The sequence below is a fragment of the Symphalangus syndactylus genome, chromosome 22 (assembly GCF_028878055.3).
Source record: "Symphalangus syndactylus isolate Jambi chromosome 22, NHGRI_mSymSyn1-v2.1_pri, whole genome shotgun sequence".
Taxonomy (NCBI): Eukaryota; Metazoa; Chordata; class Mammalia; order Primates; family Hylobatidae; genus Symphalangus; species Symphalangus syndactylus.
The window spans coordinates 69,950,488-69,964,772 of NC_072444.2; the positions used below are offsets into that span (position 1 = coordinate 69,950,488).

The following is a 14,285-nucleotide window of genomic DNA, read 5'->3' on the forward strand; positions in this document are numbered from 1 at the left end:
AACACAGGGTTTTGCCATGTTGCCTAGGCTGGTCTGAAACTCCTGGGCTCAAGCAATCCTCCTGCCGAAGTGCTGTGATTACAGGTGTGAGCCACCGCACCCAGCCTGGGCTCTCTATTTTTTATGGTTTATTTAAATATTAAAGAAATGTACATTCATAAGGACATATTTTATATCTCTTTTGGTCATAAGTATATCCTAATAAATATTCATAGTAGGGCACATTAAATCTTGTTTAATGTACCTAACCTTCCTGCCCCTGAAACAACTGTTTTGAAGTTAGGCTAAAGTGGTGTAAGAACTGGTGTTGGGGAACACTCAATCTAGATGACCTCACCTTTGGGTAGCTGAATACTCAGGCTTTGTGCTGTGTCAGTGAAGGAACCAGTGAAGATGAGGGGTCATACCAGAGCAATGAGTGTTGGAATGTGTCCATCACTGTGAGTATTGATTACCGTTTCCTTTCCTTGATTTCAGGTAAAGCTCAGGTTCTCCTCCAGCCTTTTGCTAAGTATATGTCTTGATGACAAGCCTTCTGCTGATGAGCTGTGTTTCTGGACCGATCATGGTAGAAGTCAGTTAAAGTGTCCCTCATTTGGGGTTTCTCAAGGGTATGTTACCACAAAGACTCTCATACTCCCTTTTTTCTGATCTCCCTTTCCCATTCTACACTTGTGTGCTGAATCTGTTCAGCATTACAGTTAGTACACTTACATGTCCACTAAAAAGTGGAAATTAATTTAATTACCAATGAAGTAACAAGAACTTAGTTTGGCAATGGATTTCTTCTATAATCCAAAGCCAAGTTACCTTTCCACTCATGGCTCTGAAGATTGCTCAACTGAATAAATCATCTGTGCCACATGGAATAACTCAAAGTAAGTTCTTTCACCTCCTACTCATTCTGTGTACACCAAATAAAACTCCACCTCTTTTGGAGAGTTCATACACTGTTCAGAGAAGGCTGTGAGGTATTTATGATATTTAATCCAGAAGGAACTCAAGTGATGTTTGTTTTAGAAATAGAAAGCAAAGAATGATTATGCTGCAAATATTATCATGAAGACATTTATAAATATATTACTTATGCATGTTTCTCCCCAAATAATTGACAAAACACTATTACTTGCCTTAAAAATAATGCACAATTAATGAATGCAAGAAATTAAACCTCCATACCATGATTTTTATATTCAAATAATTTCCTTTTACCTGAATATGAACATATTTGATGAATTACTGTAGAGGTGATACAATCACTGTATAAACTTATTGCAAAAAGAAGATACTTCTTCCATCTTTAACCTCTTAAAAAAATTCCTCTGGTGCAATGATTATGACATAAAATGAAACACTAATGAAAGCAAAAGAGCAGAAACCTAAACCAAGCAAGTTAATTCAAATATTTGCTTCACTTCAGTAACGTAACATATCATTTATTGGGTCATGGTTTCACTTATGTAAAATGAGGAACATAGTGAAGATATATGTATGTGTATATATATATATATAATACACACAATTATTTAATATATGTATATATGTACTTATTTAATAAATAATGAGATAAATTTTAGAAATGTTGGAATAAAATAATATATAATGTATTTTAATTGTATCTTTTTGGTTTTTAAATAAAACTGCAGATCTTTCAATTTTTTTTAAATGTAAAATGTGAATAGAAACATTCAAAAGATCATATCTGTATCTCCAGGGTGGGCAAGTTTCACTACCTGGAAATGAGATGGTTGACTGAGAAAAAAAGAATGCTATTTCCCTTTCTGTAAACATCTGATGCTGATATTTGATCATTACATTTTATTATTTTATAATAAAATAAAAATATTGAGTGATAATGATTTTTATTATATTTTAAACTGATATATCCAGGTTTCATTCAAAGTAATGCACAAACATATTGCTACCATTTTTATTTAAACCCAGTCTTTGAGCAGAATATATATATTGTTTTTCAAAGGTATTTGTTAATAGAGACTAGAAAGACGATGTTGTATATTGCTAAAAGTTTTTCCTAAGCTTGATTTTTAGAAAGGAGGAAGAAGAGGGGAGAAAAAAAAGGAAAACAAACGGAAGAAGAAGACGAAGGCCATGATTCTGCAACCTTGTACTACTCATACGTTTGCTAATTTTTTTGTTTCTGTTTCATGTGCTTTCCTCTTTGCTAATGGTCACACGCATTCATTGAACCCTTCAAAACTGCCACAAATATGATCTCAAGTTAAAGGAAATTTAAGTGCTGATTGGCTAATGAGTGGGGTTGAATTTTGTATGATGTCACCATGTGTCTGGTATTCTGATGTGCCATAGTGAAATCTGATCCAGGTTGTTGCCTTTTAAATCAACATATTGGACAATGACTGTTATATCCTCAAAGAACAGGAGTGTTAATGGCTAAGTACCAGTGTAATTGCAGCACATATGGATAGAAGTTAGGCCTGGTGGAATTTAGGACTCATGGAATAGTGCTTTTAATAGGATTTAAAGTGCAACTTGGAATATGGGAAGAACATATTCTATATTCTACATTGCAAATAATTAGGGATAAAGAGTATCATAATGCCGAACCCATTTTATCTTTAAATTTTTTTTTTATTTTTTACAAAAAATTAGCTGGGTGTGGTGGTGGGCACTTGTAGTCTCAGCTACTCAGAGGCTGAGGCAGGAGAATGGCGTGAACCTGGGAGACGGAGCTTGCAGTGAGCCGAGATTGCGCCACTGCACTACAGCCTGGGTGACAGAGTGAGACTCAGTCTCAAAAAAAAAAAAAAAAAATTGTAATTTTTATGGGTATATAGTATATGTATATATTTCTGGGATATATGAGATATTTTCATACAGGCATGCAATGCATAACAATTACATCAGGATAAATGGGGTATTTATCACCTCAAGCATTTATCATTTTCTGTGTTACAAATATTCCAATTATGCTCTTTTAGTTATTTTTATATGTGCAATAAGTTATTGTTGATTGTAGTCTCCCTGTTTTGCTATCAAATATTTGATCTTATTTATTCTGTTTTTTTTGTACCCATTGACTGTACCCATCTTCCTTCTCACCCACCATCTCCCACTGTCTTTCCCAGCCTCTGCTAACCATAATTCTACTCTCTATGTCCATGAGTTCAATTTTTTTAATTTCTAGCTCCTACAAGTTAAGAACATGCGAAGTTTGTTTTCTGTGCCTGGCTTATTTCACTTATCATGTCTTCTACTTTTATCCATGTTGTTACAAATAACAGAATCTCATTCCTTTTTTTTTTTTTTTTTTTTTTTTTTTTTTTTTTTTTTTTACTGAATAATACTCTATCGTGTATATGTACAGTATTTGTTTGTTTGTTTGTTTTTGAGACGGAGTTTCACTCTGTCGCCCAGGCTGGAGTGCAGTGGCACAATCTCGGCTCACTGCAAGCTCTGCCTCCCGGGTTCACGCCATTCTCCTGCCTCAGCCTCTCCGAGTAGCTGGGACTACAGGCGCCCGCCACCACGCCCGGCTAATTTTTTTTTTTTTTTTTTAGTAGAGATGAGGTTTCATCGCATTAGCCAGGATGGTCTCGATCTCCTGACCTTGTGATCCACCCGCCTCGGCCTCCCAAAGTGCTGGTATTACAGGAGTGAGCCACCGCGCCTGGCCTGTATTTTCTTTATCCATTTGCCTGTTGATGGACACTTAGGTTGTTTCTAAATCTTGGCTATTGTGAGTAGTGCTGCAATAAACATGGGAGTGCAGGTATCTCTTTGATGCACTAATTTCCTTTCTTTTGGGGTATATATCTAGCAGTGGGATTGCTGGATCATGTGGTAGTTTTATTTTTAGTTTTTTGAGAACCTTCTGTACTGTTCTATATGGTGGCTGTTGTAATTTGGATTCCTACCAACAGTGTACGAGAGTTCCATTTCTCCACATCCTTGCCAGTATTCATTATTGTGTCTTTTGGATAAAAGCCATTTTACCTTGAGTGAGATGATATCTTCTTATTTTGATTTGCGTTTCTCTGATGATCAATGAGGTTGAGCACCTTTTCATATATCTTTTTGCCATTTGTATGTCTTCTTCTGAAAAATCTCTGTTCAGATCTATTGCCCATATCTAAATAGGATTATTATAATTTTTTCCTATTGAGTTGTTTGAGCTCCTTATATATTCTGATTATTAATCCCGGGTCAGATAGATAGTTTGCAAACATTTCCTCCCATTCTATGAATTGTCTCTTTTTGTTGATTGTTTCTATTGCTGTGCATAAGATTTTTAACTTGATGTGATCCCATTTGTCTATTTTTGCTTTGGTTGCCTGTGCTTGTGAAGTATTACTTAAGAAATTTTTTCCCAATCCAATGTCCTAGAGAGTTTCTCCAATGTTTTCTTTTCATAGTTTCCTAGTTTATTATTTCAGATTAAGTCTTTTAATCCATTTTGATTTGATTTATGTAGATGGGAAAGATAGGGGTCTTAGTTTCATTCTTCTGCATATGGATATCCACTTTTCCCAGTATCATTTATTGAAGAGGCTGTCCTTCCCCAATGTATTTCTTGGCGTATTTGTTGAAAATGAGTTTGTTGTAGTTCTATGGATTTATTTCTGGTTTCTCTGTTCTGTTCCACTGGTGCTCAGCCCTTTTTCTTATAAATAAATGCCTTAAAACCCATCAAACGAAAAAGAAACCCTTTAAGTGTATACAACTACCTATCAACTGTATGAGGAGCATAGCTGGAGAGGAAGACAAATCATGACACAATCCCTCTCCACAAAAGGTTTACAGTTTACTAGGGAAAAAGAAGAAAAACAAGAAACTATATATATATATAAAATATATGATATATAATATATATGTATGTATGCATATATGTGTATATATGTATGTATGCATATATGTGTATATATACATATATGTATATGTACATCTCTATATATACAATATACATGTGTAAAATCAGTTTATGTGATATGATATAGGCAATACATTTTATTAGAACTTAACATTGAATCATGTGCATTGAAATACAGGTGATCCCTAACATTAAATCATGTGCATTGAAATGCAGATGATCCCTAACTTATAATGATTTGACATACCATTTTTCAACTTTATGATGGTGCAAAAGCCATATACATCTAGTAGAAATCATAATTCAGTACAGTATTCAATATATTTCATAAGATATTCAATACTTTATTATAAAATAGGCTTTGTGTTATATTATTTCGACCAACTGCAGGCTAATGCTTATGTTCTGAGCACATTTAAAATAGGGTAGGCTATGATGTTAGGTAGACTGGCTGTATTAAATGCATTTTAAACTTATGCTATTTTCAATTTATTATGGGTTTATTGGGACATAGCCCTATTGTAAGTCAAGGAGCAACTGCAGTTCTGTTGAAGAGGTAGGTTTGCAACCAGATCTTTGGAGAGGAGTAGAATTTGAATAGGAGAAAGAGGAAGAGAAGGAAAGTAATAAACAATACTATCGGAACACCACCAATACAGTATAAAATAGAGCCATAGGCCTTTTTGGAAAAGGATGAAGCATAGAGCTGGCCATGATTACCTATGGAACTATGCTTGGCAGGAGGGTAACAGGGAGGATTTATGCTGGTGGAATTAAGAGGGATAAAGACAGAATTCTGAAAAAAACATCCCTGAATACACTGTAGCCCTTGATCAGGAATAATAGGTATAGATCCTACTCTGTTTTCCCATCTTTTTAGTACGGGAAGGCAAAGGAATATTTTCCTATCCAAGAACAACTGCATTCACATTTAAAAGTGCTTCTTGTTTAGGTATCATCTTACCTTTATGAGATTTCACATCGTTATGATAGATTTTGGATAATGAAGTTAGGAAAAGAGATGTCATTTTAAAGTAGAAGTGTTTATGTCAGTCAGCGCTGCACATACTGTATTATTACGTGTGTATAACACAGTTCTCAGTAGCAACTGTAACAGTTCAGGTTGCTATTCATAGATGCATTCACTTTGTTTCACCAGCTTTTAGCTTTCTTCAGATGTTTACATGAAGGTGGGGTAGGAGACAGGAGAATAATGTGGCTGTGATTATGAAGCTTTCTGCAACATAATAAACCAAAACAGTAATGCAGAAATGATTTGAAAACAAATCCCTGGGTTTAAACCTACCCACCAGAAGAAAGAAGAGGGTCTGGTGATCTGAAAACAACAATACCCAGCATAGAAATATACGCCACAGACATATCCCCTAAAGCAAAGAACTCAAGAGGACAATGGCTTGGTGGTTACTGACACAGCTTTGGAGCCAAACTGCCTGGATGTAGATCCTGGGGTCATCATTTGCTATCTGTGCAACTTGGGAAAATTGCTTCACTTGTGCAGGCCCCAATTTTCCCAATATAACCTGCCTCATAAAGTTGAAATGAGGGATGAAAGAGTTACCATTTGTTAAAATCTGAGAACAGGGCTCAGCAGGTGTCACTCAAATAGTGTGAGCATGTACAGATGCTCCTTGACTTACGAAGGGGTTATGCACCAATAGACCCATTGTGAGTTGAAAATATGGTAGGTCAAAATGCACTTAATAACACCTAATGTACCACCTGATGTATCACAGCTTAACCTAGTCTACCTTAAACCTGCTCAGAACACTTACATTACTTTGCAGTTAAACAAAATTATCTAACGCAAAGCCTATTTTATAATAAAGTGTTGAATATCTCCTGTAATTTTAAAAATACTGAGCTGAAGGTGAAAAATTGAATGATTATATGGTACTTAAAGTATGTGTATCACAAAAGTGATACATGTTCAGTAGAAATGAATGTGTAAAGTCATAGAAATCATGAAGTCGAAAAATTATGCATCAAACCATCATACATCTGGGACTGTCTGTAATGTATCATCCAAAGCAGAACACTTTTAATAGAAAAAGGGGGTGATAAAAGCATTAAAGTTTATATGATGTTTTGAAATGTTTATTTATTGATCACAAAAGGCCTATGTATAAACTAATATTAGCTTATTCAAAAAATATTTTCAAAAGGAAAACTTTTAAATAGATATCCATAACCATTAAAACACAATATTTTATTTGTTGAATATTATGAAGAAATAAAAACAGAACAATTATTTCTAGTATATTTTCATGAACCTTAGTCCATTTTCTTTTTTAAACTTTTATTTTAGTCTCTTTCTGTCACTCAGGCTGGAGTGCAATCACACAATCATGGCTCATTGCAGCCTCAAACTCTTGGGCTCAAGCAATCCTCGCTCTTCAGCCTCTAAGCAGCCTGGACTATAAGCATGCACCACCATGCCTGGCTAAGTTGTTTCATTATTTTTGTAGAGACAAGGTCTCACTATGTTGCCCAGACTAGTCTCCAACTCCTGGCCTCAAGTGATCTCCCTGTCTCAGCCTCCCAAAGTGCTAGGATTAAAGGTGTGAGCCACCGTGCCTGGCTAATTATTTTTTTGTTTGTTTGTTTGTGTTTGTGTCTGTGTCTAATATTGTGTTACTGGTTTTGGTCCCTAAAACAAAAAACTCTGTTTCTCAGTGTTTTTATTTTTAATTTTTTTTTTTTTTTTTTTTTTTTTGAGACGGAGTCTCACTCTGTCGCCCAGGCTGGAGTGCAGTGGCGCAATCTCGGCTCACTGCAAGCTCCGCCTCCCAGGCTTACGCCATTCTCCTGCCTCAGCCTCTCCGAGTAGCTGGGACTACAGGCGCCCGCCACCACGCCCGGCTAATTTTTTTGTATTTTTAGTAGAGACAGGGTTTCATCGTGGTCTCGATCTGCTGACCTCGTGATCCACCCGCCTCGGCCTCCCAAAGTGCTGGGATTACAAGCGTGAGCCACTGCGCCCGGCCTAATTTTAATTTTTTTGAAACAACTTTATTAGGGTATAATTTATGTGCCCTAAAATTTACACATTTTAGTATACAAATTAATGTTTTTAAATAGATTTACAAAGTTGTGCTAACATCATCATAAAGGCTTTCATTTTTTTAAGTTTTTCATAAAACTACCTGCAAAGTTCTTCCACGTTTCTTTTCATGGTTAGTTAACTTGAACATATTAATACCTTTGATTGACTCTTCTTTATGGACCATAATATTTTAAATGAGGAAATTATCAGTTAATAGGTACTGAAGTACGTGGTAAATAGAATTTAGTAGCAAATTCTACTAAAGAGTGGATATTCTGACTTCTAATTTTCTTAAGTATAAAAATATGCACATAAAAGCAGGACAAAGAGTGAGTAGTGAATTGAGGACTTGGCAGGCAGGATGTAGTATTAAAGTAGTATCAATTTTAAAAATCAAGTAACACATAACCACTAAACTGGTTCTATGCCAGCATCAGTTTATAACACTGTAATGCCACATATCTAATTTTAAATTTTTTAGTAGCCACTTTAAAAATACAAAATTAAACAAGCAAAAAATAGTAAAAATATGAATATGATTCCACTTGAATATTTTTACAGGTACTGACTTTTTACTACATTTGCATTCACTTTTGCCAGTGCATAAATATTTTTATAAAATGCCACTTTTCAGGAAAATAAAGTTGTCGTGATTAAATTGTCGAGATATTTTACAGGACAATTTTAGAATTTAAAAGGTAAATATTGAACACTATTTGAGCATTCATTGTTTAAATTTCTCAGTTTTCCCTTTGTCATTACAAGTATAAATTTTAATTCTTTTTTGTTTGCAAGGCTTGTTTTTCATTATCCTATATTACAAAACTCATAATTCAAAATGACAATTTCTGGGGCCTCATTTAAAAGAATACTTTAGGGAGGCCTTCCAAATGATTACTAAGAGTAATATAAAATTATAAAAGTTTTAATGCTATTTTAGAATATTTAGGTTTACTTATAAAGCAGCTTTTCAAAGGCTCAAAGATTTCTAAAATCGATTTGTTGATGGACAATGAAAAAATATGTATTGCTATTTTTTATATAAAATTATCATTAATCATCTGCTTCATCCAAAAAATTCTGTATTTTAGTTAGTCCTGAGGTGTAGACATTTTAAAAAATTGTAAATTCTGACTACAGATACTTCTATTTCAATTGGAGATTTTCATAGTTTGGAAACAAAATTATAAATTATGTATGCACCGTAGCCAATTCAAGTGTATTTCTATTCCACATGTTTCTTAATTTAGTAAGAGTATTTTTTAAATGATTATTTCCTTTACCAATGTTAATATTTATTTACAATTACAGAACAATTTTATTTTTAATTTTAACTTTTAATTTTAATTAATTTTGATTCATTTTAGCAAAGTGAACTACTCTAAACTTTGATTTTATAAATTGGGTGAAAATACTGATTATGGGAATTAACTTGTCCTTTTGAAGGATCTTTCTTCATATATATATATATATAATATTTTCCTACTGTAGTGCTTGTTGAATTTATTACCCATGTACTATATTTAAGGCATTCTAAAAATGCTTGTCCCAAAGGCAGTCAAAGAAGGCTTTCTAGAGGACGCAATGCCTAAACTAAGTCTTTTTTTGTTTGTTTTTTGTTTCTCTGAGGGATCTAATCAGAAGAATACAAAACTACCATCATTTCACCATTTACAAAGTTCTTCTGTTAATAAAGCCAATACATCAGCAGATACCATTTCCACTTTTGTATGTACACAAGAAAATTTGGTCTGAAACCTGAGCAAAATTAATGAAAAATATTAATTTGAACTAAATGGAAATCATTGCTTTTATAATGATATGCAAACCTATCTTCTTTAGTTATATTTGTTAAATTTTTGTCTTTGGCACAGTCATCTATGAACTGACTCTGTCTCAAAAAAAAAAAGAAAAAAGAAAAGAAAGAATAAAAAAAAAAACAAAACTAGGACACGGCTAACAGGAAGGGGGACAAAGAATGTAAGTTTGGCATCCCTGAGCAAATCTGATAATATAACCCCCCTACATAAAAGTCACTATTTTTTCTTACTGTCTGTGCATAGATTAACTGAAACACGCATGGGTCAATCTAAGGAAAGAAAGAGCACAGTCTGGGTGCGGTAGCACACGCCTGTAATCCCAGCCATTTGGGAGGCTGAGGTGAGCCAAGAGGACTTCTTGAACCCAGGAGTTTTGAGACCAGCCCGGGCAACATAGGATGACCCCACCTCCTAAAAAAAAAAATAGAAAGAAAGAAAAAGAAAAAAAGAAATTATCCGGGCATGTTAGTGTGGCCCTGTGGTTCTATCTACTCGATGGGGTGAGGTGGGAGAATCACTTTAGCCTGGAGGCTGAGGCTGCAGTGAGCGATGATCACACCACTGTACTCCAGCCTGGGTGACAGAGCAAGACTACCTAGAAAAAAGAAAAAAGAATGATCACAAATTACATTAGTTATGCATGCATTTTCATGTAACATATTTTAATATTGGTTTGCCTGTGTGTGGGCAAATACCACATTTGGGGCTGGCATGACTAACCTGTCTCCTTCCCTAGCCACTTACTGTTCTTCATTCCATTAGCTGAGAATGCAATTAAGCATTAAGTCTGAATATTTTGTGGTTTTTAAGCATGCCTATTTAGAAAAGACCTAAAAGCTCTACCTTTTTGCTATCTGATGCTACATATAGGAAAAAACAAGCAGATGTTGCTGACAGTGTCAATTAAGGAGTTAATAAGCAAGGAAAGTCCGTCTGTGGTGAATCTGGGTTGAACATCTTAGGATCACATTAAGTAATATTTGTTGAGCACTGCTATAAATGAGGCATGATCCAGTTGTTCTGATACAGTGGCCCTGGGTCAGTCCTGTCATCTCTTCAACTGAATTTTCTCTTCTCTTAGACATGCAAAGTCCTCATGATTGTCTCAAAACTATATGGAATTGAGAAGGTGGGCAGATGTGAGTACATTTAGAGAAAAACATGGCTTGTCCTAATAAATGTTTAGTGAGCTTGACCGTTAATATCTTTAACATTTTTTTATTTCTTTTTACTCCCAGCTGCACTGATGAGGAAACTGAAACAGAAAATCCAGAGTAAATTCCACCAGGCCACACAGCGAGGTCTGATAGAGCCAGGAGAGACTTCATGAAATCCAGACTCTCACACTAATGCTCTATCAGCTCGACCTCCATGTGAGTCTCCCCAAAGTAGGTAGGAAGCGCTTTCCCTAAAATGCTCATAAAGCAAATCAGAGCAATGCTTCTTTCCATGTGATTTCTAATTTGAAATGCAAACAATTGCCAATTTGTTTGACTTGTATTTATAATTATTTCCTTGTGAATTACTCATCACTAAATGCTTTATAAATATTTTCTCTTTTTTTTCTCAGTGTCTATGGAATGATCACAGAATAGAAAATGTTGGCTTTCAAGGATTTATTAATATCTCCTTTTGAAATAACATGTATTTGTAAGACAGAACAAAATCACTTTAAAGAAACAAATCTTGAATTTGATTTCCCGTTCAGACAATGACTTATTTGATGTCCTTAATAAGATGAACTACATAGTGACTTTTATTTAAAGGATCCATTATATAAGAAGCAGAAAAGTAAATATGCACACTTAGATGAGCACGGCCTTGCCAACAGCTCCTTCTGATAGATTTTTAGACTTTACTAAGTTTGTGTAAGCCGAAGGCATCACACTGTATGCATTACTGAATCGAATTTCACTTTTGCCAATAATCAAAAAAACAAGCTAGTGGCATAATATGGCAGTATGCATCATATGCTTACCATAATCTCAAAATTTAACTCTTTGTGAAGAACTGAGCCAATTATTTCTGTCTTTTTGAGCATGAAACCTAATTTAAAGCATTTTTCTAGATGATAAAATAAATACTCCTTTACTCAGAAACTTAACAAATCCAGAATAGAATACATAACTCAGTAGCTAGATTCAGAATATTGTTCATACTCTTTGCTTGGAATCACATCAATATCACATGATTTTCAAGGAAGAAAAATAAACAGTAGTTCCCCCCTTTTTTGGTCCTGGTTGCTCCCAACTGGCAATAGCATATGTGTGTTTTAGTCTGTGCTTTGCAAAACTTGATGTGAATTAAAACCAGCACAAATATTAAAAAGTGCAATTTCCACTTTTGAAAACAAAATTTAGAAATTGTTAAATATTAGCAATTTGTTTAAGCAAGGGAGGAAAAGGAACGATTAGAAGAAATTCAGAGAAGAGCATTAAAAGGGTCACAAGGATTAACTTATGAGATCAGAGAAAAAAAAAAAAAAAACAATGCTAGATCTGTTGCTGGACAAAACCATGGCAAGCCAAAGCTCTAATAGTGATATATACAGTCTGGGGAAAGCAACTTCACATTTTGGTGTAATTGAGGGAGGAAAATGACCCAGTTCTATTTGCTAATAATAAGTATCATTAGGTAAAGGATATAGTAATTGAAAGGCAACTCCTCAGATTTAAATATTATTTAAAGTATCTTTAAGCAAGTGGATAAGTATAGCAACAATCAAAAATGCTTATTCAACTCAATTCCTACTTTCCCTTCCCAAATCTTAAAATTGATAAAAAACAAACAAAAAAACAAAGCAAAACAAAAACCAGAGAAAGAGAGAGCTAGTTGGATACCAATGTCTGAACTCCATACCCCAACAGGGACCTCGTTTTGTATGACTGCCACAGAAACGAGCACAGAGAGGGGCAAAATAATGTAAGGAACAGGGTAGGGGAGAAAAAAAATAGTCGTTTTAAAAGAAACGAGAAGGTTGGGTGAAACATAAAAGGCCACTCCATGCCAAGACAGATTAAAAAGAGCTCAAAAGGATCATGTTGCTTCCCATTTCCCCTTACCTGATTCTTGCTGCCACTCCATTGGTTAAGTTTTACAGGTTGCAGTAACTGGCAAGGAAGAGGTGTGCCTCTCAGCTGTTCACAATGCAGAATCTTGAAAAGGTCAACATAGTAGCAGTATGACAGGCCATGTAAGTCATTATGTGCTTTATAATTCATTTGTAAGTAGAATGAGAACTGGAGCAAATTCAATGTAAACTGCTGTAGGACCTCTAAAAACATGTGAGTCACATGGAAAGCTAGGTTTTGTTTTCTATCTAGAAAGACAAACAAATATTTCTTCACAAATGTGTTACTTTCCTGAGGAGAGCAGAAATGGGAGATAAGTCCATTTGCTGCAAAGTGGTTTAAAGAAAATATATTGGCAGCAGAAGGAAGGTGGTTTAGTGAGAAGATATGTAATAGAATACATATACAAGTACTATGAGCATTGAGATTCAGGTTAGTGCTAATTAGACATTTCCTGATCAGTGAAAATCATGAGACTTTCAAAGTCCTGTATTTTAAGAAATAGTAAAATTTATCAGGTGAGATAATATATTTATGACTTACCACAGTATTTTTGTGATGGTTCTGTGCTTTGTGAAGCCTTATTTTGCATTGAAATTGGCACAACTTTACACCGTTAATCAAATTTTCTTTTAATGGAAACTCACACACACATAGCATTCTTTAGTGCTAAGATGCTAAAGTTGCTGAACATGCTACAGGTGATTATGAGGCAGTAGTGAAAGAGTTAATTATCCATCATTCCTCCCCCTACCCTAGACGTCCCACTGTGCATCTGTTACAGACTTAGGCACAGTTCCTAATGGCAAAATCTATTAGAATGCACAATATTCTCCCAAGGGAGCTGGTGGAAGTTCTGTCACTTGAGACATTTAAAACTACACTGGATAAAGCACTAGAGAGCTGTGAATGTATGTGTTCCAACCCTCAGGACAGAAATCATGACCTAATGGGTGATTTCTATCCCTTAATGTCTCTGATTCGGTGGGTGTTTTAATAGCTCCCTTATATTTAAGTAGATGAGCAACGGTCTATTTTTTTTTAATGGAACTTGAGTTTGGTCTGTAAAGTGTCAAGACAGAGGTGACAAAACAAACCACGGGGGAATGGAGGAAGCCTCGTGGAAATTTAGTTGGTTTGAAGGAGGGTTGAGCAAACACAACAGTGTATTAGGGTTTAGCAAATGCCTTGACTTTTTTTTTTTTTTTTTTTTTTTCCAAATGTTTTCAGTTCAAGGAAACCCAAAACACATTTGGCTAAACACTTTTTCCTTAATTTTCAAACCCATGTGTATTTCAAGGGAAATTTAATCCATGTGTTTCTGATTCATTTACACTTAGCTCATCAAAATGTGGTTTCATAAGACCCATTTGATGTCTAAGAAGCCTTGTGAGCTTTTTTTTTACAAGCTTTTTTTCTTTGAACCAGGAAGTTACATTTTGCCAAGAGTCCATGGAACTTCAACCAGAAAAGAATCAGTT

The 14,285-nt window shown here is 34.8% G+C and overlaps 1 long non-coding RNA gene across 1 annotated transcript; it reads left to right on the forward strand.

Moving 5' to 3' along the window:
• Positions 1–9,383: 9,383 nt before the first annotated feature.
• LOC129472403 (uncharacterized) lies at positions 9,384–11,283 on the forward strand. Its single transcript, XR_010118866.1, has 2 exons — positions 9,384–10,872; positions 10,972–11,283. It is a non-coding gene; the product is annotated as an uncharacterized lncRNA (long non-coding RNA).
• The last annotated feature ends 3,002 nt before the right edge of the window (positions 11,284–14,285 follow it).